This window comes from Ceratotherium simum, chromosome 17 (assembly GCF_057802395.1).
Source record: "Ceratotherium simum simum isolate JZ-2026a chromosome 17, ASM5780239v1, whole genome shotgun sequence".
NCBI classification, from domain to species: Eukaryota; Metazoa; Chordata; class Mammalia; order Perissodactyla; family Rhinocerotidae; genus Ceratotherium; species Ceratotherium simum.
The window spans coordinates 36,410,978-36,437,447 of NC_141916.1; the positions used below are offsets into that span (position 1 = coordinate 36,410,978).

At 38.1% G+C, this 26,470-nt stretch overlaps 1 long non-coding RNA gene and 1 pseudogene across 1 annotated transcript in view; both read left to right on the plus strand.

Annotated features, from left to right (window-relative positions):
* Window positions 1-26,470, plus strand: part of LOC147914774 (uncharacterized) — a 244,429-nt gene that overhangs the window by 200,620 nt on the left and 17,339 nt on the right. The window lies entirely within an intron of this gene.
* Window positions 24,566-25,013, plus strand: LOC101406145 (large ribosomal subunit protein uL15 pseudogene; annotated as a pseudogene).

Below are 26,470 nucleotides of genomic sequence, written 5' to 3' on the forward strand. Positions count from 1 at the left end.
GTTGGGAAATGGGTCAAAGGTGTAAAGGCACATATATATGGTGATGGATAAAAATTAGACTATTGGTGCTGAGCACAATGCAGTCTATACAGAAACTGATAAATAATAATGTATATCTGAAATTACGCAATGTTTAAACCATTATGACCTCAATAAAATAATTGGGAAAAAAAAAAGAAGTATTCACTGCCTGAATGGGTGGGATTTATTCATGCTCTTGATGAATTATTTATGCTATAAGGCACTCGTGCTTTCCTTATCTGCCTGATATTAAAAGAGAACACTCCTCAACCACTGAAAGAAAAGGGCATTTGGTGGTGGGGGCGGGGGTGGGAAGTGGGATGCAGACACACAGAAAATATTCTTTGAGTACCAATGTTAGGGGCCTGCGAGCCTGCTTCTAGGGCAGGAACTAGAACACTTCTGGCAGTGTTTCTGCAGATTTTAATGCAGTAAGGATGGGCTGGAAACCAGGATTGGATGGATGACTCCAAAAAAACTAATTTAGTGAATTGTAGTCTGTGGGTTGATTAAGTATTGATCAGTGACCCAGCTCAGGTCTGAAACAGCCTCAGAACTACCTTCTGAATAAGCTGTAAAGCCAAAGAAATGTTCACTGATTTAACTGGCAGTCTCACTGGGGATGCTGTGAAATCCTTAGGAATAGGAAGTTAATGTTTGAAAGTCACTGAGATGTTTGACTTTTTAAAAAGTGACACTGCAAATATCACTAAAGCAAATAAGATTAATTAAGGAACAGCTGACCTGAAAGCTCTGGATTCATTCTTATTTGAGGCTCAGGAAGTGTCTGAGTCAGATTTTATTAGGTATTTTAGGATATGCTTAGCATGCAAATTCTTTAGTTACTGAGTTTGAATAGATCTCACGTTGTAGAGTGGAAGTGTGGTCTGTGGACCCCTGGGGATCCTGTGACATCAAAACTATTTTCATAATGATGCTAAGATGTTATTCTCTATTTATTGTGTGGACATCTGCACTGATGGAGAAGAAACCCGCAGGTGTCTTTGCAGGAATCAAGGAGGTAGCACCAAACATTGTGATCTTCATTGCCATGCACTTACAGTGAAAAAGATGCAAGTCTTACTTAAGAATGTCCTTGATGAAGTGGTGAAAATTTATTCAATTTCAGTCCTTGAGTACACATCTTTTTAATATTCTGCACACATTCAGCACTTCTTCTGCATACCAAAGTACAGTGGTGTCTACAGGAAAAGCCATGGTTTGAGTTGCAAGCCAAACAACATTTTAACTTAAAAGAACAGCTACAAACTATCTCTTTATCAAAAATGAATGAAGTGGGCCTGTCACTTCAAGGAAAATAACTGACATTTGGCACCAATGATAAAATTTAAACTTTCAAATGACAATTCAAATTTTGGAAAATTTGTATCTACCATTGTGAGCTTAAAGCTTCCCAAAACTTAAAAGGGACTTTTAGGATAAGATTTGTGTTTATTATGTGGATGTTAACAAATGTGATATTTTGGGGCCGGCCCCGTGGCTTAGCGGTTAAGTGCATGCGCTCTGCTACTGGCAGCCCGGGTTCGGATCCCAGGCGCGCACGGACGCACCGCTTCTCCAGCCATGCTGAGGCCGTGTCCCACATACAATAACTAGAAGGATGTGCAACTATGACATACAACTATCTACTGGGGCTTTGGGGGAAAAAAAGGAGGAGGATTGGCAATAGATGTTAGCTCAGAGCCGGTCTTCCTCAGCAAAAAGAGGAGGATTGGCATGGATGTTAGCTCAGGGCTGATCTTCCTCACAAAACAAAAACGAAAACAAGCAAACAAAAAAAAACAAATGTGATATTTTGGTAACATTTCATGAAATGTGTCAACATTTGGAAGATCTGCATAACTCAGTCAACTGATATTTTTCAAATGATCAATGCATGTTGTTACAAAATCATGCTTGGGTAAAAAAATCCATTCAAGGTATAACATAGACCAGTGGATTTTAATGTAACACAGTATGAAAAGTTAATTGATATGGTTTCAGATTCCACATTGCAATAACCATTAAAAATTAGCACTTGTCAAGTTTTGGTACAGCATCAAAGTGGAATATCTACAGTTATCTGAAAAATTATTAAAATAGTTTTTCTTTTTCCAACTACATATCTGTGTGAGGCCAGATTATCTTCATATACTTCAACCAAAGCAACATATGGCAAAAGATAGAATGCAGAAGCGGATATGTGGATCCAACCGTCTTCAGTTAATCCAAACATCAAAGATATTTGCCAAAATGTAAGAAAGTGACTCTCTTCTTACTAAAATTTTTGCTTTGGAAAGTATAGTTATTTTTCATTAAAAATAGATTATTTATATTAACGTATAATGAGGTTATCACTGTTATTTTAAAATTAATATTTAAATATTCTCAGTCAATTTCTAATGTGGTAAATATGAATAGATATAAATTGATATCAACATATCTCTTTAGGCTATAAACTCTTCAGGGTCCTCAATAATTTTTAGAGGGTAAAGTGTCCTGAGCCCAAAAGATATGAGAACTGCTGCTGTAGAGGGTTAATAGTTGTTGTATGATAAAAGCATCTAATGATTATCAGCAACACAGAAAGTGGTCTCACTTTCCCTTGTTGGCACGAATGAATACACAGATAAGAGGACTCTATACATGCGTGGATAAATAGTTAGGTAGATGTTTTCTCCCCACTTCAGACCTTGGGATCAGAGGGTACAGTTAATCACAAGCCTCAGTCCATGATTAATTATCCCTGTAAGGCTCTGCTCCTGTTTTATTTAAACTCTTCTAACATGTTTACTGTATATCCTTTTTTGTTTTTGTATATGTACTTCTAAAATGCGTATTATGGTTTCACGTTGTGTGTATTTTTAATTTACATAAGTGGTTGTGAGAGAGAGAGAGAGAGATATAATTTTCTTTCTGTTTTTCATCTTAGCACTCTGTTTTAAAGATCTAGCCTTGCTACTGCACGCTAATAAGAAAAGCCATACAGACAAGTCATCTGACTTTTGTACATTTTTCTCATCATATGCAGCTAGGGATTTTATGGCAGCATTAGAAAATTTACTCTTTAATATGACAAACATGAAAAACCGCCTCTGAGCTATAAAATTTATACAACCAAATACAAAGTGACTTTTTTTTGTGTGTGTGTGAGGAAGATCAGCCCTGAGCTAACATCCATGCTAATCCTCCTCTTTTGGCTGAGGAAGACCAGCTCTGAGCTAACATCTATTGCCAATCCTCCTCCTTTTATTTTTCCCCAAAGCCCCAGTAGATAGTTGTATGTCATAGTTGCACATCCTTCTAGTTGCTGTATGTGGGACGCGGCCTCAGCATGGCCAGAGAAGCGGTGCATCCGTGCGTGCCCGGGATCTGAACCAGGGCCACCAGTAGCGGAGCGCGAGCACCTAACCGCTAAGCCACGGGGCCGGCCCACAAAGTGACTTTTTACCATTTGCTCTCAAAGCCCATGCCACAGAAAGGCTTTTATTGATGGTCTATGTGTTCCCTGTGCTTGTTCACACCATGAGGGTTTCTAATAAACATGAGCCAGGGCTTCAAAATCTTGGCTCCACAACTGTGTGATCTTAGGCAAGTTACTTAACCTCTCTGTGTTTCAGTCTCTATCTGTAAAGTGAGGTTAACAGTAGTACCTACTTCATGGTGTTGACATGAGGATTAAATGAATTAATATTTATAAAGTGCTTATAACAGTACCTGGAACATAGGAAGCATTATATAGGTGTTTGTGAAATGAAATGAATGAAAAGAACATGCCATCTGAAAGCATCAACTTATTCCCATTAATCATAATCTGCTTTTCCCATTAGAGCATCTCTCCCTTTTAGGAGAATCTTACTCTGTTATTTTTATAAGAATTCCGTTTTCATACCTTGTAAAGAAATGTAAAAAGCCCTAAGAATGACATCACATCCTTTACAACCTTTGTATAAAATATTCTAAGTAACTATTAAATTCTCAGTATGAAAATCAGGAGCAGAGATTCATGGATCAAAAAGACTCATGTGCATTTAGACTAAGAAAATAAAAGGACTCTACATTTCACATCAAATATAAGTTGCCAAGCTCTTGAGGGCACACAAAGCAATCCTCTTTTTTCCCCATCAAAGCTTCTATGACTTCACTATTCTCTCCTGGCCACAGAAGACAGAATTCCCAGAGCCAGGAGCTGTGAAGTCAGACCAACTGCAACAGCCTTCAGGCGATTCTATGATCAAGTCATTCCTGAGATGAGGCATTACATTTCTCTCTGCTTTTATCCTTATCACTGGCGATGATGTCATTTTGGAAGCACTAAATATCAGAAAAAGATGAGCATTTTTAATGGGTTGAAGAAGTCTTTCAAATGGAAGGCCAACCATGAGATGTATTTCTTAATTTGAAAATCAAGCTACATTTAATTGTTCCAGACTGTTTTCCATTATAGGCCATTGCAAACTTCTTTTCCAAGAGTGCTTGCAATCACTTACTTTTCTGATTGGGTGCCCTGGGATACAGCCAGATTAACTCTGAGCTGTGAATTTTACAAATGCTCTTGTTTAACCTATAATCGATTTAAATAGAGCCATTCTACAAAATGCAAACATGGTAATTGGTGCAATTTTATTTTTTTGCATGAAACAGCATACAAGAATATGCTGGCTTTGACTTTCTGGATTTTTGCACAGCCAGAAGTCTGGCAGAATAATCACTGAAGTTCAAATTAAAGCCCCAGATGGAAACACAAACAGGGGCCACCACTGTGCCTTTTTCATGCTTCGAGGCTCAGTTCTGGACAGAAATGTGTTTCCAGTTAAAATGTAATCATTTCCAATTCCTTCTGATCGCTGGATCATATTGGAAAGAAACAGCCTAAGGACTACAATTGCTTTTAATTACCACTAAATGTTGATTGAAATGACCATTTCCTTCCCATATATTTGTATTTTTATAGAACAAACAAGAATAAAATAAAGATATGGCCTCTTTATACTTTATTTTGAGAAAGATCTTTGTTTACTATTACCCTCTTTGGGTTACTTTCTTTGTCTGGTTTGGATTTTCCCAACTTTCCTCACCATGAATTATGGAAAGAGCTGGGTGAGTATAACATCCTTGAATGATCAAGGTTTTAAATTTAGGTGACTGTTTTTTAAATTCAGTAAGGCTCAAAAGAATTCATATGCTTCTCTGATTAAAAAATGTAAAACTATAGGATAATATGGATGAGGTTTATTCTAACCCCACCATACTGCTACCTCCCCACACCATTTAAAAAATGAATGCATTGAGAGCCAGCCCTGATGACCTAACCGTTAAAGTTTGGCATGCTCTGCCTCGGTGGCCTGGGTTCGGTTCCCAGGCATGGAACCATACCACTCGTCTGTCAGTAGCCATGCTGTGGTGGCAGCTCACATGGAAGAACTAGAAGGACTTACAACTAGAATATATACAACTATGTACTGAGGCTTTGGGGAGGGGGAAAAAAAAAAGAGAGGAAGACTGGCAACAGATGTTAGCTCAGAGCAAATCTTTCCCAGAAAAAAAACAAAAAAAACAAAAAAAAAAAAAACTAAGCCTGAATCCAATGAAGCCTCCAGATCCAACTCCAGTTTACAAGAACACTGAGGATGGAGGAATATGTTCAAGACACCCCAAAGGTGTCAGCGAAATCCAGAATAAGGACAAATTCTATATGACAAATGATTTGGTTTAAAAAAAATATGAATGCATTGAGATTATTGAGAGACATAAGTAAAAATCCCACAAACCAAAAAACCAAAACACTCTATTTCACACTCAAGTTTATGGAATATTCAATATCTGAAATTTTACAGTAGTTTTGATCCTTATATATTATTGAAATGCTATAAATAACAACTATTCCGCTTCTTAGCTGGGATCTGAGACATATATCCTAAAACCCAGCAGTGAATCGTGGCACCCAAATCTTGCTCAAAATAGAAATGAATAGCAAACACAAACATGTCAGATGGCTCTTGTGATTTCTTCTCCAATTGAACAACTCGTATGGGTAAGTAAACGTACTTTTTGATGCTTTTATGATTATTTCAAGATTTCTATCACAAAGTGAAGAAAAATGTCTTACGAAGTTGATTGTATTGTAGAAATACATAATTTCTAAGATGAATCTCGTATTTGGGTTTCCCAAGGAGACATTGGCAATAGGGAGAGGACATTTATATGTCTGGTAAGATCTCATAAAGCGGCATGTTTAAACAATCCACAAAGTGTTAATCAACAGCATAAGCTGTGGAGTCAGAGATACCTGTGTGGTTCAAATCTACCTCACTAATTCTGTGACCTGGGGAAATAATTCAACTTCTCCACGCTTAAATTTTCTTACTGATAAGTGGTAATTATAGTCCCTCCCTCAAGAGTTTTGAGGAGAATCAAATAAGATAAAATGAGTGTTTGGCACTGTACCGGAAACATAGTTAGTCCTGAATAACAATTATTGTTATTATGCTTGGGTATATGGCATATATACAAAAAAATAAACTATTGGCCCTGACTTCAGGACTATTATCCTCTCACTTAAGTTTTGACATACATACATGAAAGTTATATGTATTGCAAATCAGAATAGGATTCAATGAGTCTAGTAAAGCTTTAGGACTCTAGGGAGGAAGAAATTGCTGTGGAATGCAGTGGTCTGATAAGGCTTAATGGAAAGAGAGAGGATTTGAGCTGAACCATAAATGGAGTGTAGATTTCAGATATTGAGAGAGAAGGTGTGGTTCATTCCAAATATTAGCAGTGGAAGAACAACGGTCATGTGCATGGGATTTCAGAGGAGGATACCTCTAGACTAATGAATATACTTGTTTGGCTAGAGCGGTGTGTCATTCATGTAGGGGAGAGTGTGAGAAGACGTGGAAAGATAGATTATGGATGTCTCTAAAGGCCCTGGGGATTTTTGAGTAAGGGAGTGAGATGCTAACAGTTGAGGAAGATTTATTTGGTTGCTTCTTGTTAGATGGGCTGAAATAAGGATCAGATGGAGGAAGGATGATGAATTAAGAGGTAATTTATGTGTGGGGCAGGATGGAGGTCATGAGACTGGAAAGAGAAGACAGTGATAATACCAAATTAGATAATGCAGTTTATAAACATCACCTAGTTTAATCCTCCCAACAACCCTAAAGAATAGAGACCATTATTTTATCCACTTTATTGTTGAGAAAACTGAGGCTATGAAAGTTAAGCAATTAATCTGAGATAACACAGCTAGACTGTGAAAATGATGGGCTTTGAAGTCTGGTTTTCCAGAATTCAAGCATGTAACCATTTTGCCATACTGCCTGCTACATATGAGAAAATTGGTGCCTGGAAATTCATGCATTATTTCCCTTACAAAATACAGTTTCCTTTTAGATCAAATCCCAGCTTGATCGTTATTGCGGAAATAAAGACCAACCAAATGAGGAAAGCAAAGTGGGAAAGCTTCATAGTGGCAAAAAGCAGGGTCTTCAGGTGTGCCCTGATTGAAGCATGTTGACGTGGAAAAGCTGTAGGCAGGCTAACTAAAAGCAAGACATCTTATGTGATTGGTAGGGATGCATACTTGACTTTCTCTGGTTGGTCTAAGTTGGAAGTGGGGACAAAAATCATGGAAGCTGTCAGTTATTAATCAAGTCCTGGCCAATTGGGGCTGATTGTTACAGAAGTTATTATTTAGCTCCCTGGATTGTCACTCGAGATAACAATCTGGCTTCCTGCAAGTCTGGCTTATAGCCAGCTGTCTTCCTGGGACATTTATTGTACATAAGGACGTTGGTTTCCTGGGCAGGTTGCAGCAGGTTGCGGGTCAAAGTTCTATTTTTATATGCGGTCTGGCCATTTTCCATCTGTATATTCAGTCTCCCAATACTTTTTTAGGGCTTAGTTGCCTTCAAACCCCTTAAGATATTTTCTGATTCTGATGAAAGAAACACTATTCCAGATACAAATGTTGGAAGTTTAATTAAAAATTTATTTGGGAGTACAAAACTGAAACTGAATACAGGCATACTTCAGAGATATTGCGGGTTTGGTTCCAGAACACCTCAATAAAGCGAATATTGCAATAAAGCAAGTCACATAAAATTTTTGGTTTCCTAGTGCATATAAAAGTTATGTTTACACTATAATATAGTCTATTAAGTGTGCAATACATTGTCTAAAAAAACAATGTACATACCTTAATTAAAAAATACTTTGTTGCTAAAAAATATGAATCATCCTCTGAGCCTTCAGGGAGTCATAATCTTTTTGCTGGTGGAGGGTCTTGCCTTGGTGTTGACAGCTGCTGACTGATCAGGGTGGTGATTACTGCAGGGTGGGGTGTGGGACAATTTCTTAAAATAAAACAACAATGCAGTTTGCTGCATCGATTGACTTTTCCCTTCATGAACGATTTCTCTGTAGTATGCAATGCTGCTTGATAATATGTTACCCGTAGTAGAACTTCTTTCTAAATTGGAGTCAATCTAAACCCTGCTGCTGCTCTATCAACTAAGTTTACGTAATATTCTAAATCCTGTGTTGTCATTTAAACAATTTTCACAGCATCTTCATCAGGAATAGATTCCATCTCAAGAAACCACTTTCGTTGCTCATCCATAAGAAGTAACTCCTCATCTGTTAAAGTTTCATCATGAGATTGCAGCAGTTCAGTCACATCTTCAGGCTCCACTTCTAGTTCTAGTTCTCTTGCTGTTTCCACCACATCTGCAGTGACTTCCTCCGCTGAAGTCTTGAACCCCTCAAAGTCATCCATGAGGGTTGGAATCAACTTCTTCCCAACTTCTGTTAATGTTGATATTTGGACCTCTGCCCATGAATCATGAATGTTATTACTGGCATCTGGAATGATGAATACTTTCCAAAAGATTTTCAATTTACTTTGCCCAGATCCATCAGTAGAATCTTCATCTATGGTAGCTATAGCCTTACAAAATGTATTTTTTAAATAATAAGACTTGAAAGCTAAAATCACTCTTTTATCCTTGGGCTGCAGAATGGATGTTGTGTTAGCAGTCATGAAAACAACATTATCTCATTATACGTCAGAACTCTTGGGTGACCAGGTGCATTGTCAAAGAGCAGTAATATTTTAAAAGGAATCTTTTTTTCTGAGCAGTGGGTCTCAACAGTGGGCTTAAAATATTCAGTAAACCATGTTGTAAACAAATGATCTGTCATCCAGTCTTTGTTCTTTCATTTACAGAGCACAGGCAAAGTAGAGTTAGCATAATTCTTCAGGGGCCTGGGATTTTTGGAATGGTAAATGAGCATCAGCTTCAACTTAAAGTCACCAGCTGCGTTAGCCCCTAACAAGAGAGTCAGCCTGTCCTACGATGCTTTGATGCCAGACATTGATTTCTCTTCTATGAAGAGCTGTGAAAGTTCTAGATGGCATCTTCTTCCAATATATGGCTGTTTCATCTACACTGAAAATCTGTTGTTTGGTGTAGCCAGCTTCATTAATTGTCTCAGCTGGAGCTTCTGGAGAACTTGCTGCAGCTTCTACATCAGCACTTGCTGCTTCGTCTTGCACTTTTATGTTATGGAGATGGCTTCTTTCCTTAAACCTCATGAACCAACCTCTGCCAGCTTCAAACTTTTCTTCTGCAGCTTCCTCACCTCTCTCGGCCTTCATAGAATTGAAGAGAGTGAGGGCCTTGCTCTGGATTAAGTTTTGGTTTAACGGAATGTTGTGGCTGGTTTGGTCTTCTATCCGGACCACTAAAACTTTCTCCGTATCAGCAATAAAGCTGTTTCACTTTCTTATCATTCGTGTGTTCACTGGAGTAGCACTTTCAATTTCCTTCAAGAACTTTTCCTTTGCATTCACAACTTGGATAACTGGTGCAAGAGGCCTAGCTTTCAGCCTGTCTCAGCTTTCGACATGCCTTCCTCACAAAGCTGAATCATTCCTAGCTTTTGATTTGAAGTGAGAGACATGTGACTCTTCCTTTCGCTTGAACACTTAGAGGCCATTGGAGGGTTATTAAGTGGCCTAATTTCAATGTTGTTATGTCTCAGGGAATAGGGAGGCCCAAGGGTGGAGAGAGAGATTGGAAACAACCTGTCAGTGGAGCAGCCAGAACACACATAACATTTATCAATTAAGTTCATTGTTTTATATGAGCAAGATTCATGGCTCCCCAAAACAATTACAATAGTAACATCAAAGATCAATGATTACAGATCACCATAACAAATATAATAGTAATGAAAAAGTTTGAAATATTGTAAGAATTGCCAAAATGTGGTACAGAGACACGAAGTGAGCAAATGCTATCGGAAAAATGGCACCTACAGACTTGCTTGACGCTGGGTTGCCGCAAACCTTCAATTTGTAAAAAATGCAATATCTGCAGAGTACAATAAAACAAAGCACAATGAAAGGAGGTATGCCTATATTTGAGGCTTACAGCCATACATTTTATCCCAGAAACAACAGTGTGCTTGATTTACATATGCCTGGTTATGCATTTCAACTCAGTCTTGTGCCCGCTTTTTTCCTACTTTCTTCCCTGCATTGCCGAGGAGGAGCGTGGGAACTACATTTCCCAGAATCTCTAGCCAGCAGGTTTTAGGTTGTATTCTCTAATTAGAGGTTCTTTCTTGAAATATAGAAAGGGAAAGCCATTATTCTGCAGCGCAGCCATGGGCAGGCAGGTGGGGATTGGTGGATGGTTCCTGTGAGGTGTTGCCAGTGGCGTCTAAGCATCCTCCTGAGAATCACTCGCTTTGGTGAAGCAGCGAAGGTCAGTGGAGGCAGCTTTCCTGATATTCTTGCACTTCTAGATTTCCTGAAAGCTTGCGGGGCCTTCCCTGACCTTTGGTCTCCTAGCCCTTCAAATGGTTTGGTAAGTCTTTAATTCCCAGTATTAAACCTTGTTTTGTGCAAAATACCTAGAGTGATTTCTGTTTTTCTGACTGACCCTGACTGAATAATCAAACAAACACTCTGCCAAAACTAGGGGTCTACATATCCTCTGAGAATGTTCTGGATGTAACTAGACTATGCTCTATTGTTAAATAGCCAAGACAATTGAGAGAAAAAGAGTAAATGTTTTAGGTCTCATATATTAGACTTAGCTTCTTAATGGGGGTATCATTTCTTATTTTCCTTATTTTCCCAGAGTTTAGCACAAAGCATAGCACAAATTAGTCACTCAGTAATGTTTGTTAAATCAAGTTGAATTAAATGAACAGATGAACAGATAAAGAAACAGGAATTTTGAAGACCAAGGCAGAAAGTAGTTGATCAAAAGTGAAAGAAAATATAAAAAAGAAAATAATAAAATCATAAATGACAGTAGACATATATATGCTACTAAGGCCCTTCTACAAAGAGGAAGTTAAAGATCAAAGCGTTAATTAGGAATAGTCAGAATTATTCTACGGTTTATTTCTGGTTGTATTTTAGCTTTTAATGCCTTTCCTCACATTCCTTCCTTTCTATTCCCTTTAATTCCTTCCAAACTAATCTCAAATCCATCCACTTTCTGCCATCTCCATTGTTACTATCCTAGTCCAAGAAACGCTTATCTCACTGGGAGTTCTGCAGTAACCTCCAAACTGGGTTCTCTGCTTCCACTCCAGCCCCCTCCAATCATTGTCTAGAGCTGCACTGTCCAGTACGGTAGCCACTAGCCACATGTAGCTACGAGCACTGCAAATGCTGCTAGTTTAAATTGAGATGTGCTGTAAGTTTAAAATACACCCTGAATTTCAAAGACTTAGTATGGAAAAAAAAAGTAAGATAATAAATTTGTATGTTAATTATGATAATGATCTGATGGTTTGGATATGTTGGGTTAAATAAAATATATCAGTAAAATTAACTTGATATATTCTTTTTATTTCTAAAAATGTGACAACTAGAAAATTTAAATTTCCTATGTGGCTTGCAATATATTTCTATCGGACAGCACTGCTCTAGACAATAGTCAGTGATCTTTTTTTTAAAACAAAAATTAGTTCATATCGTTGCCCTGATTTAAACCTTGCACATAGGATAAAGACCAAAATTTGTAATGTTGCCTTCGAGTCCTTCTCTAATCTGGCCGCTGCCCACCTCCTCAGCCATATCTCATGCTCTTCACCCTTGGCAACCTTGTCCTCCTTGAAGTTCCTTGAAGGCACCCTTCTCTTCTTAGCAGCAGTTCCTGTTCACATGTTCTCTCCTACCTGAAATACTTTTCTCACTCTTCACATGTCTGGTCCCCACTCATCCTTTGACTCACCCTAGGTCTCAGGTGAAAGGCTACCACATGAGAGAGCTCTACTTGACACCTTGTCTCAGTCAGCTTGGACTGTCACAACAAAATATGACAGGTGGCTAGGTGGCTTAAAAAACAAATTTATTTGCCCACAGTTCTGGAGGCTGGAAGTCTGAGATCAGTGTGCCAGCGTGGTGAGGCTCTAGTGAGGGGTCTTTTCTAGGCTTGGAGATGGCCACCTTCTTGATGTGTCCTCACGTGGCAAAGAGAAAGAGACAGAAACTCTCTGGTGTCTCTTCTTATAAGGGCACTAATCCTATCATAAGGTCCCCACCCTTGTGACCTCATCTAAACCTAATTATCTTCCAAAGGCCCCATCTGCAAATACCATCACATTGGGGGATATGGCTTCAACATATGAATTTGGGAGGGGGACACAATTGAGTCCATAGGACTCCCCAAGCTATATTGTATCCCCTGTCGTTTTATCTTATAACAATATGTTTTGTCCTGTGTAACACTTATCACAATTTATAATTATGTATTTATTGGTTTGACAAAGATAGCATTGCAGAGTTCTTATTCAGTAAATGGTTCTGTTAACATTTGTATTGGGCTCATATAATGTCAGACCCAGAAGGAACTTCGGATGTCATCTAGACAAGTCTTTTTGTTTTAGATATGAGAAAACTGATACAATTTTACTTTTACTAAAAAAAAAAAAAGGGAGATTCTCTTTTCTGTGATTTACATCTTACGGAGTTAGTAACTTTTAGACTGAGAAACTAAAGTAGGATAGATGATGATAAGTATGACAGTATGAGAGATGAGAAGATCCTGCACACCCGTATGAGGAGTGCACAAGTTTACCTCATACCATGGTATCATTTAATATGAACCCACTCTGAAGTGCTCTGTGTGGGGGAGAATGGCAAAGGATACGCCTTAAAGTTTCAAAGAAGCCTGGGCCATCTTTCCTAGTTCAAAGTAATGCCAAGTTTGTTTTTTATTCCCCAAATAATTCAAATGATATCAAAGAAGTGAGGTTGATTACAGATGTCTATTATCTCTCAGCTTTGTTTGTCTGAAAAAGTCTTCATTTAGCCTTGATTTTTGAAAGATATTTTCGCCGGGTATAGAATTCTAGGTTGACAATCCTTGAAAGATACTGTCAATTCTTTTCTGTCTTCCCTATATTTGTTCCTCAGTATGTAATGTGTCTACTTTTCTCTGGCTGCTTTTACAATGGTCTCTTTATTTCTGGTTGTCAGAAATTTGATTATGATGTGATTTGCCATGATTTTCTTTATATTTATTCTGCTTTGGGTTTGCTGAGCTTCTTGAATTTTGGGGTTAATAATTTTCATCAAATTTGAAAAATGTTTAGCCATTCTTTCGTCAAGTATTTTCTTCTGTCCCTCTCTCTATTTTATCTCCTCTGAAGCTCTAATTACACATATATTAGACCACTGTATACTGTCCCAAAAGTCATTTTTCAGTCTTTTTTAAATTTTTTATGCTTAACTTTGAATAGTTTCTTTTGCTATATCTTGAAGTCAGTTGATTTTTTTTTGTCTTTAGCAGTGTCTAATCTGCTGCTAAATCCATCTAGTGTAGCTTTTCACCTCAGATCATGTATTTTTTATCTCTAGAAGTTCTGTTTGTGTCTTTCTTATATCTTTTACTTTTCTCCTTGTCATGATTATGTTTTACTCTATCATTTTAAACATATGGATCTTATTTACACTAGCCATTTTAACATTTTTGTATGTTAATTCCATCATCTCTGTCATATCTGGGTCTGTTTCTCCTGAATTTTCTCTTGGTTATGGGTCATATTTCCTGCTTCTTTGAATACCTAGTATATTTTTATTGAGATATAATTGACATATAACATTAGTTTCAGGTGTACAACATAACAATTCAATATTTGTATGCATTGCAAAATGATCACAGTAAGTCTAATTAACATCTGTCACTTGACATATTTACGAAAAAATTTCTTTTTCTTGTGATGAGAACTTTTAGGATCTACTCTCTCAGCAACTTTCAAATATGCAACACAATATTATTAACTATCGTCATCACGTGGTACATTACATCCCCATGACTTTTTATTTTATAACTGGAGGTTTGTACCTTTTGACCCACTTCACCCATTTCTCCCACCCCCCACCCCTCAGCTCTGGCAATCACCATTCTGTCCTCTGTATCTATGAGCTTGGGTTTTTTTGTTTTTGTTTTTATATTCCACATATAAGTGAGATCATACAGTATTTGTCTTTCTTTGTCTGACTTATTTCACTTAGCGTAATGCCCACAAAGTCCATCCATGTTGTCACAAATGGCAAGATTTCACTCTTTTTTATGGCTGGATAATATTCCATTGTGTGTTTTTTATATCATCTATCTATCTATCTATCTATCTATCTATCTATCTATCTATCACATTTTCTTTATCCATTTGTCCATCAATAGACACTTAGCTTGTCTATTGTAAATAATACTGCAATGAACATGGGGGTGCATATATCTTTTTGAGTTAGTGTTTTCATTTTCTTTGGATAAATACCCAGAAGTGTAATTGCTGGATCATATGGTAGTTCTATTTTTAATTTTTTGAGGAACCTCAGTACTGTTTTCCATAGTGGCCAAGAATGCACAAGGGTTCCATTTTCTCCACATCCTTGCCAACTTGTCATTTCCTGTCCTTTTGATAATAGACTTCCTAACACGTGTGAGGTGATATCTCATTGTGGTTTTGATTTGCATTTCCCTGATGATTAGTGTGGTTAAGCATCTTTTCTTATACCTGTTGGCCATCTGTATGTCTTCTTTGGAAAAATGTCTATTCAGATCTACTGCCCATTTTTTAATCATGTTGTTTGGTTTCTTTGGTATTGAGCTATATGAGTTCTTTATCATACCTGGTATTTGTAATTGGATGGCAGACATTGCAAATGTTACATTATTGGTACTGAGTTTTGTTGTGGTCATTTAAATAGCATTTGATTTTTTTCTCCATGCCATTGACTTACTTAGAATAAGTGAATTCCTTTAGAGACTCAGTTTTAAGCTTAGATACAGTGGACACAGAGCAGCTTTTGGTATAGGGTTACTTTAGTCACACTCTAAGGCCGTCTGAGGATTTTTCCTAATATCCTGTGTATTACAAGATCTTTTTACTCTGGCTGGTGGGAACATGAACTATTCCCAGCTGAACCATTCCTAGACGTTGTTTTGCCTATTATTTTCTTGGTGGCTCTTTCTTTCCCTAGCCTTGGGTAGTATCCTCATGTACAGGCACTGATTAATACAGAGCTGAAAGACTCAAAGGAAAGCCTCTGCAGATTTCTGGAGATCTCTCTACATATACACAGCTCTCTTCTCTTTGGTACTCTGCTCCATAAAATCTAGTCACCTTGGTCACCTTGAACTCCAATCTCTATACTTTCAACACAGTGAGACTACCATGCTGTGTTTGGTCTTTCTCTGCTTTGTGTCCTGGAAACTCTCTCTGGGTAGCAAGATAATGCCATCCTAGGGCTCATCTTGTTAGTGTCCCTTCTCTTGGGGATCACATTCGTGTGGTGTCTGTTGTCCAATATCTGAAAACTGTTTTTTTCCCCAGGTATTTTATATTTGTTTAAAGTGAGGGATAAATCAGTCCCTTGTTACTCCATTTTGGCCAGAATCCAAAGTCTTCATTTGTTTGTTTTCTATGAGAAGGCACCATGTCTTTTGTACATCATAGACTCAAAGAATGTTAGAGCTCAAGGCACCCCTAGAGGTCATCTAATCTAAGTCATTATAGGTATCTGGTAACTGATGCTCACAGATGAACAAAAACACACAAAAATATGACTTTGTGCTGTACAAGAAGACATTTTACTCCAGCTGTGTAAATGACAACAGTCATACCCCAATTGTTAACATAGAATTGATCAATGATGACATTAAGAATAGAGTAATAATGTTCTGGGCATTGTTGCCAGTTAACTTGCCTTTGGGAGGTGCTAGCAATTACTCATATAACCAAATGATTGCCCTAGTGAGTCTAAAGAAGAATAAAATCACAATTTAGTTCTGTTGGCTGCTAGTTTCCATTCCTATCCAATGTTTGGACCCTAGGACTGCTTTTCCTTTCCAGGAACCGTTTAAGTAATTGGATGACTCCAGGCTCTAACTGCCTTCTTGCTGCTTTTTCCCTTTTCAGAGATACTGGTGATATTTTACTGATGCTTATCCACCTGCTGTCTCCTTAAAAGCAACTTTAATTTGGTTAAAAAGTCACCTGAATCTAAAATCCTCCCTGTTCATTATCCTGCCTCTTACCAGATAGTACTCTCTTTAATACCAACTTTTCTGAAGGTGTTGACGGAAAATAACCAATATCCATTCTATAGATAAGAGAGATAAAGTGAGTTTTACTTGAGTCAAACTGAGGATTATAACTTGGGAAGGCTGTTTCCACAAAGGAAGAAAGTGTTCAGGAGAAGCATGGTTTTCAGTACAGTCTTATGCCTTTTTAGAACAAAGAACATACATTAAACATCCCCAGGATACATATTTATCAAAGTTTCAAAGAGGTCTTCAGTTGTAAATTAGCAGGTCAACATGACCCTGATGTCAGGAAAGGAACTAATACTGGTGTTACCAATAGAACCTTAAAGATAAGGCATTACTGATACTTGTGTAGGAGTGGAAATATACATTCTTATCTTAGGAGTGCATTCTTTACTTTAATGGTTAAAGCAGATGCACAATGTATGTTTGGTAGGCCATAAGTCAGGCTTCTTCAGTTCAAGCCAAATCCATTTTGAACCAGAATAGCTACCCCATATATCTCAATATGTGAAAATCGCTCGTCAAAGGTTTCAACCCAGTCCAACAAAGTGGAAATTTAAAACTTGAGGGTCTTGTCAAATGCTACACTGACAGGGGACTTAGACTTGGGAAAGCCATGCTCTTTCTTTTACTACCGTAGAAAACACCACAATGCAAAATGGATTTCTATTGAAATCCTATTTCTAACTGATTATAGATCAAAGCCAGGATAAAGACTTTCAAAGTAGTGTGATTTTGTGATATGATAAGCAATATATGTATATCTGGTCTTTGTCCTCATTTCTTGGCTGAGCTCCATTTTAGTTTTCTAAGTGATAAGAGCCACAAAGTCTAAGAAGCACCTTTTGTTAATCATAACAAGCCCCTTTCAACCACACCTGAGGTTATGTTACAGAGGTGTTTTTTGGAAAGCATCTAGATAATCACGAGATGAGGGCTGGTTCAGGGGAACTAACCATGTGATTAAAGGGTTGGAACTTTCATTCTCACCCCCCCAACCCCCAAAGAGGGTAGAGGGGATGGAGATTGAGTCAATCACCAATGGCCAATGGTTTAATCAATCATGCTGATGTAACAAAGCTTCCATAAAAATCCTAATCAAAGGGTTAGGAGAGCTTCCTGGTTGGTGAATACATGGAGGTGCTGGGAGGGTGGCATGCCCAGAGAGGTCATGGAAGCTCCATGCCACTTCCCTATACCTCATCCTCTGCATCTCTTCCATCTGGCTGTTCCTGAGTTATATCCTTTTGTAATAAGCTGATAATCTACTAAGCAAACTATTTTCCTGAGTTTTGTGGGCCACTCTAGCAAATTATTGAACCTGAGGAGAGTGTCATGGTACCTCCAATTTATAGCCGGTCAGTCAGAAGCATAAGTGACAACCTGTTCTTGTGATTGGCATCTGAAGTTGGTGGGGAGGGACAGTCTTGTGGGACTGAGCTTTTAACCTGTGGGATCTGATGCTAATTTCAGATATAATTTTCAGAATTGAGGTAAATTGTACGACACCTAAAGAATTACTTGGTGTGGAAAACCCACATATCTGGTTTCCAAAATGAAGTGTTGTGAGTAGTAGAGTAGAAGTAGAGGAGAAACAGAAAATATTTTTCCTCTTTCAGGTAGTATGTATTTTCCATTACTAAAAATATATATGTACAGACTAGTTTAACATAGTCACAAAATTCTAATAGATTTTATGACTCTTTCCTCAATCTCTAACCTCTCTTTTCCAATATGCACGTGTTTTAGAGGTAGTTATTATCATAGTATCAATTTTTTAAAAAGAAAGAAAGTTAAAACTACTTGGGAAATAATTCCACACCTCCATGGCTTTTCCTGTTTTTCAATCTCCTACTCCTTTTAAAGTGACACTTCTTTCAATTACTCAGACAACTGAAGGACTTTGGAGAAAATTAAACTATCCATTAACCTATTGTTATATTTTTAAGATCAGCTATTTTTAACATAAAAAGTTTAAACATAATTTATGTCCACCGACAATATCTGATTATATATTCTATTGAAAATGAGACTTTCTTAAGCACTATGTACAACTAATCTTGTTCAGCACCAGTGACTCACCTCTTATCAGCTAAACAACAACTCTTTTTATACAAAAAGATAAAGTTGGTAAAAGAAGCCTTATAGTGTCCCTGGCTGTCTACAATACATAAAGTCAAATTTAAAGAGATTATGCTATAACACAGGGAACCATCTAGGGTGCCTGAAAGATGACCATTGTATATGATAACATATATGTGTGATGAATATTTTAGTCCTAAGAATTACCATGTATTATGAACCTATACTTTGTAGTCCACTTATGTGTATGTATATGTTAAAAATCAGGATTGCAAGTCCTGCAGGAATAATCCTAAAATTTGAAAAAGCTGCATAATGTTTATAGCATGGGAGATTGCCCCTTTGTCACAACCTAAAATACCACCAGGGTTTGAGGCCTGGAGATTAAAGTCTTGTCACTCAAAATGGGATAAAACAAGGAAGTGACCCCTATTTGAAAGTCTGAAGCGTGGAGGAAGACTAAAACTTACTTATATTATACTTTCTTCAAGGTGGGTATAATATATAAGCACCAAATCTTTTCAAAGGGAAGTTTCAGGCCAACTGTTCAATGATGTCATTTCTTTGCCAGGTTGTTTTTTCTCTTTCAATATAGTTGTGGTTTTCGTTTTTCCATGTACTGTCTTAGATGAATTGTCAGCAAGAGCCAGTCTCAATTACTTCACACCTGAGCACGGTTATAACTCTCTTTCTGTCTCCTCCATCTCATCACAAAAACCTGTAATAGCTACTGAAGTCTATTCTATCATTGGTCATTCTATCAGCAGTCTTTTGAGGGCCTAAGGGTCTAACTATGATACATTGACGTAGATCCTAAGCTGTTCATTCCACTGTGGAAGCAGTGTCAAAATACTCCAGGAGGCGGATACAACTCCAAATTTAAATACTCCAGAACAAAGCTGTATATTATACCCTCTTCTTTTAAATATACAACCAAGCATCTTTATACGACCATTGTATGAATTAGATACATATCTGCCTTCAAATAAAAGAAATTTTTAAAGGTGTTCTGATTATTTTAAGAGTCAGAAAGTTAAAATATTACTTGTTAATCGAGGTCTTCCCAGATGTAGATGCCAAAATGGGATTAAATGTGTAAGGATTTAATTAGGAAAACACCTGTGAGAGACAAAGTGAAGGGAGCCAGGGAAGGCTGAGTGCAAACACAGGGATGGATTTGAGGTTGAGATGATTGGGGCCCTTGATCAAGTCTCTGTGGTTACACTCTCATGCCCACCACCATTACTTTCTTAAAATATTAAATATAGTTCAGGATTCAGGAATTAGTTTTATATAAAATGTCTAAATCCACCTAATGACAATTTCTGTCACAGTAGGGCGTGTATATTAGTACTTCAAACAAGATTGGACACAATACAAAGTAAAACAACTAGTCCTCAAAACAATATACCTCATAAATCAGGAGCAAAGAAATCTTACTGCCAAGGTCCCAGGGATGTGCTGATTTCATTTACATCTTGAATCTGACCGTGTTTAGCAGCTTAGGCAAAAACAGAAACACATTAGGCTATATTTGCTTTCTTTTTATGACCAAAAAAAGCCAACAAATTCAATATCAGAGGACATCTATTTTTTCCTTGAACTAAACCCAAGGAGGAATTTATTACTTGCTTGCCTGTACAAAGAATACTCACTACCATAATGGGTCATATCTCCAATTGTGGGTTTACGAAAGGATCAGAAATGCAATTCAAAGAGCTGATTCTTGTATTGACCTTCTGTAATGGTAGAGGACTTAACATTAAGCTGTAACTCTGTCAGGGAATTTCTATGTCTGACTTAAATAACATGACTCAAAAGCCATGCCTTCAAGTGTTCTAAAATAATACTGGGACAAAACTCAAAGAATTCAGAAGAGAAGATAATACACCTGCTCATTAGACCAGGCTAGACTTTTCCAATTATCTAATATTGTAGGGATATCTCTGGCCAATCCTTGATGGAGGTAAATTCATAGCAGAATTTATAATCAGTGTTTTCTAAAGTGTGTTATGTCTGTCATTCATGGCCCAAGAGAAGATGTTAGAAGATAAACAAAACTTTAATAATTAAAATGTTATGGGCCGGCCCCATGGCTTAGCAGTTAAGTGTGCGCACTCCGCGCTGGCGGCCTGGGTTCGGATCCCGGGTGCGCACTAACGCACCACTTCTCCGGCCATGCTGAGGCCGCGTCCCACATACAGCAACTAGAAGGATGTGCAGCTATGACACACAACTATCTACTGGGGCTTTGGGGGAAAAAATAAATAAATAAATAAATTTTAAAAAAATATTATGATAATGTGTTCCGGAAAAAAATATAACTAACCCATTGAAACCATCAGTTCACAGATAAGGTTAAGTAAAAAAAAAATTTAAGACAAATATTAAGTAATAGTAAGCAGACGTGGCAGAAATCAAATGGTGAAGGTGATGTGGTAGGCTGGATAATGGCCCCCAAAGACATCTACACACTAATCCCAGAATCTGTGAATGTTCATTTATATGGTGAAAGGGACTTTGCAAATATGATTAAGTTAAGGATTTTGAGATGAGATTATCCTGAATTATCTGGGTGAGCCCAATGATGTAATCACAAGCGTTCTTAAAAGAGCAAGGCAGGAGGGTCAAAGACAGGAGTAGGAGATGTGACAAGAGAAGCAAGAGATTAGAGTGATGCGAAGAAGAGGCCACGAGCCAAGGAATGCAGGTGGCCAATAGAAGCTGAGAAAGACAAAGAACGAATCTCCTCTGAAGCTCCAAGATGGAACCACTGCTGCCAAACCCTGATTTTAAACCCGTAGACTCATTTTAGGTTTCTGACCTCCAGAAATGTAAGAGAATAAATTCCTCTTGTTTTAAGCCACTAAATCTATGATAATTTATAACAGCAGAAATAGGAAACAAATACAAATAATAATCAAATAACTGCCGTTTGTGAAACATTGCTTTAGCAAGTGTCTGAGTACAGGTATTTTATGTTATTGATCAAGGCAATAGTCATAAGCTGCAGATGCCAGACTGGTGTAATTTGTGTATTCATCATTCAACAAATATTTCTACAAGTTGTTCATTACCCTGGTATACAATTCATCTGGATCTAGAGACTTGAAATCACTTTTGTAATTTAATGATAGTAATTAGAGTAATTAATAGCATCTATTGAGCATTATGCAGGTCAGGCATTGTTCTAACTCCTTTATACATATTATCTAACCTTATGGGATAGTTTCTGATATAATCCCCATTTCATAGATGACTTGCTGAGGAACGGAGAGGTGAACTAACTGACGCAAGATCACAGAGTTGTGGAGCCAGCTTTGAATCTACAGGTCTGTTCCTCGCTGGAGCTGGGTTTTCACCATATTTAAGGAGTCCTAGATAGTCTCTTCCCATTTCCTTGACTAATTTGGGCTTCAGTTCCTCCTCACAATGTTATACTCTTTTCATTAAGTGATCACTATTCTGGCTGCAGAAGCCAAAGCAAAATAAGAATAGTTCTGCCTTCCCTCTGCCATCTGATAACATTAAGCTGTCTTCCTACCCAATATGCTGTCAATTCTGAAGGCTCTTGAAACAATATTTACCAATACGATATTTGCTAATAATTTTCCCAATAGGAGGCTACTTCAAATATAAAATAATATCAAGTAAACCAGTTTTTAACAACACTAAACAAAAATCATGAAGAAGTATTAAAAATTTAATACTCAGTTAAAATGCCATTAATTTTCTTTACAGGAATTTAGACTAGTCTGTGCTTTTGCCCTTGCTTCTTGGAAAAGCAATGTAAGGCTTTCTCCCTCACTGTGGAATCTTGGAGAAGACATTTAGGTACTTCGGGCTTCAGGTCCCTCTTCTGCAAAATTGGAGTTGGACTGGAAGTTCTCCCAGGTTCTTTGAATTCTTAAATTCAATGACTGTAAAATATATATATTTCTGGTGGGAAAAAATAACTCAACAGAACTTTGCCTGTTAATATAACACAGGACCCTGATACACCAGTAAATATCCCAGCCATTTCTAACAGACATGTACCTTTGAGACCAGACTCATTACTAATCTTGTAGGCTACTTATGAAGTGTGCTCCCTCTCAGTGAGTGGGACCATTGCATTGTGGTTGCTTGAACAGCCTGCCTTGCTCCTGTGAACTTTCTACGTCTTGGTGAAAATCAGAAACTGAGTTCCTGTTTTTTGATTTAGCTTAATCTTCTACTACAGTTCTCCAAATACTGCCTGCTTCAGCCACATCAGTTAATATATAACATCACTTAGCTAGCAGGCTCAGAAATGTTTGAAGTCAAGAATGTCGCAGGAGGAATATCTGCGTTAGACATATGGTTGGACCAGATGACCTCTTAGGGTGACAACTGTCCCAGTTTTCCAGAGACTGTCCTAATTTTAACACTGAAAGTCCTATAACCCAAGAATCCCGCAGTCCTGGGAAAACCAAGATGGTTGGTTGCCCTTTCTAAGGTCTCTTAAATCCTAAGACTTTAGATCAGTGCTATTCAGTAGAACTTTCCACAATAATGGAAATATTCTACATCCACACTATCCAATTCAATAGCCTCGGTGGCTATCGAGCACCTGAAACGTGGACAGTGCAATTGAGGAACTTAATTTTTAATTTAATTAACTTAAATTTAAGTAGCCACATGTGACAACTGGCTACTATATGGGACAACACAGCTCTAGTTGATGCTATGGAAATGATCATTAGTGAGGTGCTCTGTGCAGCAGCCCAAAGGGAAGCACATTGGAAAGCAGTCCAATTTCACACTTGTACGACACTCAACCCATCAGCCTTATGTCCTATTTCCATTGTCATACTGACAAGGCAGTACAATAAGCTTATCCAGGAACATTGATAAGACTTACCTTTATCACACTTGAGGTCAAAGGATAGACTCAACGATGGCCGTTAGAGAAACATGTGACTTAAGTTGTGTATTTAGCCTGAGTTTCAGTAGGTGGTAATCACATCCAAATAAAAACTCTCTAGTAATTAGTACTTTGTGGTTTTGCTGCTGAGACATAAGCAGCTGTGGATTTTTGTGTATGAAGAGTGAGCCCTTTCTGATCTAGCCTGGTGGTTTAGTGAGGTTAGGGACATTATACCAAATTAAGTTCCAAGTTGGAATGAAGACTGATTTAAAAATTTCCTTTCTCCCTGGAGAAATCCAGGGAACTGAAGTTTGCTTTATTATATCAAAGTGAACAGTCAGCAGAGAGAAAACACAACATTACATCCTAAAAGAGAAAAAGAATTTTCTTGAATTACAGAATGTTGATACCATACAACTGTCTGACATCAAAGCTGTTGGTTATAAATCTTGCAGATTACTGATCATCCCAAATCCACAAAGGCAAAAGTTGAAAGAGAAGTTGGAACATCAGAAGAAGCAAAGAAACTCCCCAGTCCCTGAAGGAGTTGAAGCCAGTTACAGTGTGACGTATATCTTGGGTTTCTGCAGGACTTGGCTGTCCATTTAAATGCTGATGTGCAACCCTGGCATATCCTAGGAATTAAAGTGCTGAAGCAGGCAGGAGTGCTGGAAATTTCAGAACCGTCGTTGAATATTCAGTATCTATGTGCTAAAGAGCTCAGGGATGCTTTTAAATGTCAGAGAACAAACCACAGCTCTCACTATGCTCTGCTCTGAATTCTTTGGGAACGTGCCAATTTTTAAAGATAGTATGAGCAAAGTTCTGAGTTTTCAAGTGATTTTTATTAAGTTGATCTGATAAGCAAAACAAGAGGTCATTGCCTGCAATTTATACGTAGGGTATTAATTAAAAGGCAAATTCAAAAGTTCTTCCTGGTTAAAATTAAAAAAAAAAAATCTCTTGCTCTTTCATCTCGGCCACCGACATGCCATCCAGACTGAGGAAGACCTAAAAACTCAGGGCCACGTGAGCCACGGCCACGGCTGCATGGACAAGCACCGGCAGCACCGGGAGGCTGGGGTAATGCTGGTGGTATGCATCACCACAGCATCGTCGTCATATATCACCCAGGTTCCTCTGGGAAAGTTGGTATGAGGCATTACCACTTAAAGAAGAACCAGAGCTTCTGCCCATCTGTCAACCTTGATGAACTGTGGACCTTGGTCAGTGAGCAGACATAGGTAAATGCTGCCAAAAATAAGACTAGAGCTGCTCCCATCATTGATGTGGTGCGATCAGGCTACTACAAAGTTCTGGGGAAGGGAAACCTGCTAAAACAGCCTGTCATCGTGAAGGCCAAATTCTTCAGCAGAAGAGCTGAGGAGAAGATTAAGGGTGTGTGTGTCAGGGGGCGGAGGGTGGTGCGGCGATAGGGGGGCGGTGGCTGTGTCCTGGTCACCTGAGGCCACGTGGAGGGAGGTTCATTAAATACTGACAAGTGCAAAAAACAAAATCTGTTAAAGTCTCAATCGTCTTCAGCTGTGAGAACTGGCGATTGTCAGGCATTTAAGGCAAATTTCAGGATTTTGTCTCATTTCCTTACTCTGTATTTATGTAGCACATCAAAGCCATATTAATATAACATCACTGAGCCAGCAATAGACAGGCACTTTGAGAGGTAGTAATAACTGTTATTGAATTTGGTGTCTTGAGAAAAGGAAAAAGCTATCAAAGGCTGAGAGTGTTTCCAGAAGGTCAATTATACAGGGAAGTCTAACTGCTATATGGACAGCTGCTGTAACCTCCAGAGAGCTCAGCTCCTCGGTATTCACTCAACACTTATATAGAGAATGTCCTCCACATGTCAGGCATTGAGCTCGGTGCTGGGGATATAGTAATAATACTACTAATGAACACTCCTATACTGACTGCCCTGTGACTAGCACTATGTGAATGTTTACATATATTAACTCATTTAATCCTGTGAGGATATAATCCTGTAAGGTTGGAAACACCCTTATGAAGTAAGTATTTATGGAAGGGGAACCTGAGGCACAGAGATTATGTAACTTGGCCAAATTAATACAGCTTGTAATTGATGAAAATGAGATTCAAACCCAGATAGCCTGATCCCCAAATCTACACTCTTAAAACCACTATACCTAGTGCCTTAATTCTTAATCGTTATATTGCAGTAACATTTTGACCAATCTTTACGTATTTGGTTTTTTAAAAATAAAACCCTGGCTCTCACTAGATTATAAACGCCTTGAGGGTTTCCCCATCATGTCGTGACTTGCCCATGTCTGATGTTCTATAAATGTTTGTGGTGCAGTATACAGTAAAAAGGAAGGTTTTGGAGCCAGAGGAACCTGGATTAGAATCCCAGCTTGACCACTTCCTCAATGCATGAACTCAGTTTCTTCATCTGCAAAATGGGAATAATGGAGTTAGTGTGAGGATTAAGCAAGCTAATGGGATAAAGTTTTTAATATAGTACCTGGCACATAACAGGCTTGCCCTAAATGCTCACTGCTATTGTTTAAAAAGATTACTTGTTTTAAACAATTGTTAAGTATTACTTCCTCTTTAAACTAGAAATGAACTTACAAATATGAGGCCATAAAGAACCTGAGAAAGTCCAGGCCAAACCCTAGAGCTGAGGAAAGTGAGGTCTAGTCAGACCAGAACACTGATCATTTAATGTCCACTCGGGTCACTTTATACAGAGAGATCCTTCCTCCCTTCCTTCCTGTCTTCCCTCCTTCTGTCACTTTATTCACTCACTTAATACATATTAAGTACCTACCAGTACCAGGCTCTGTGATAAGGATAAAGCTTCCACTGCTGACTCAATTTCTGCTCTACCAGTAGTTCTCAGAGTGTGGAC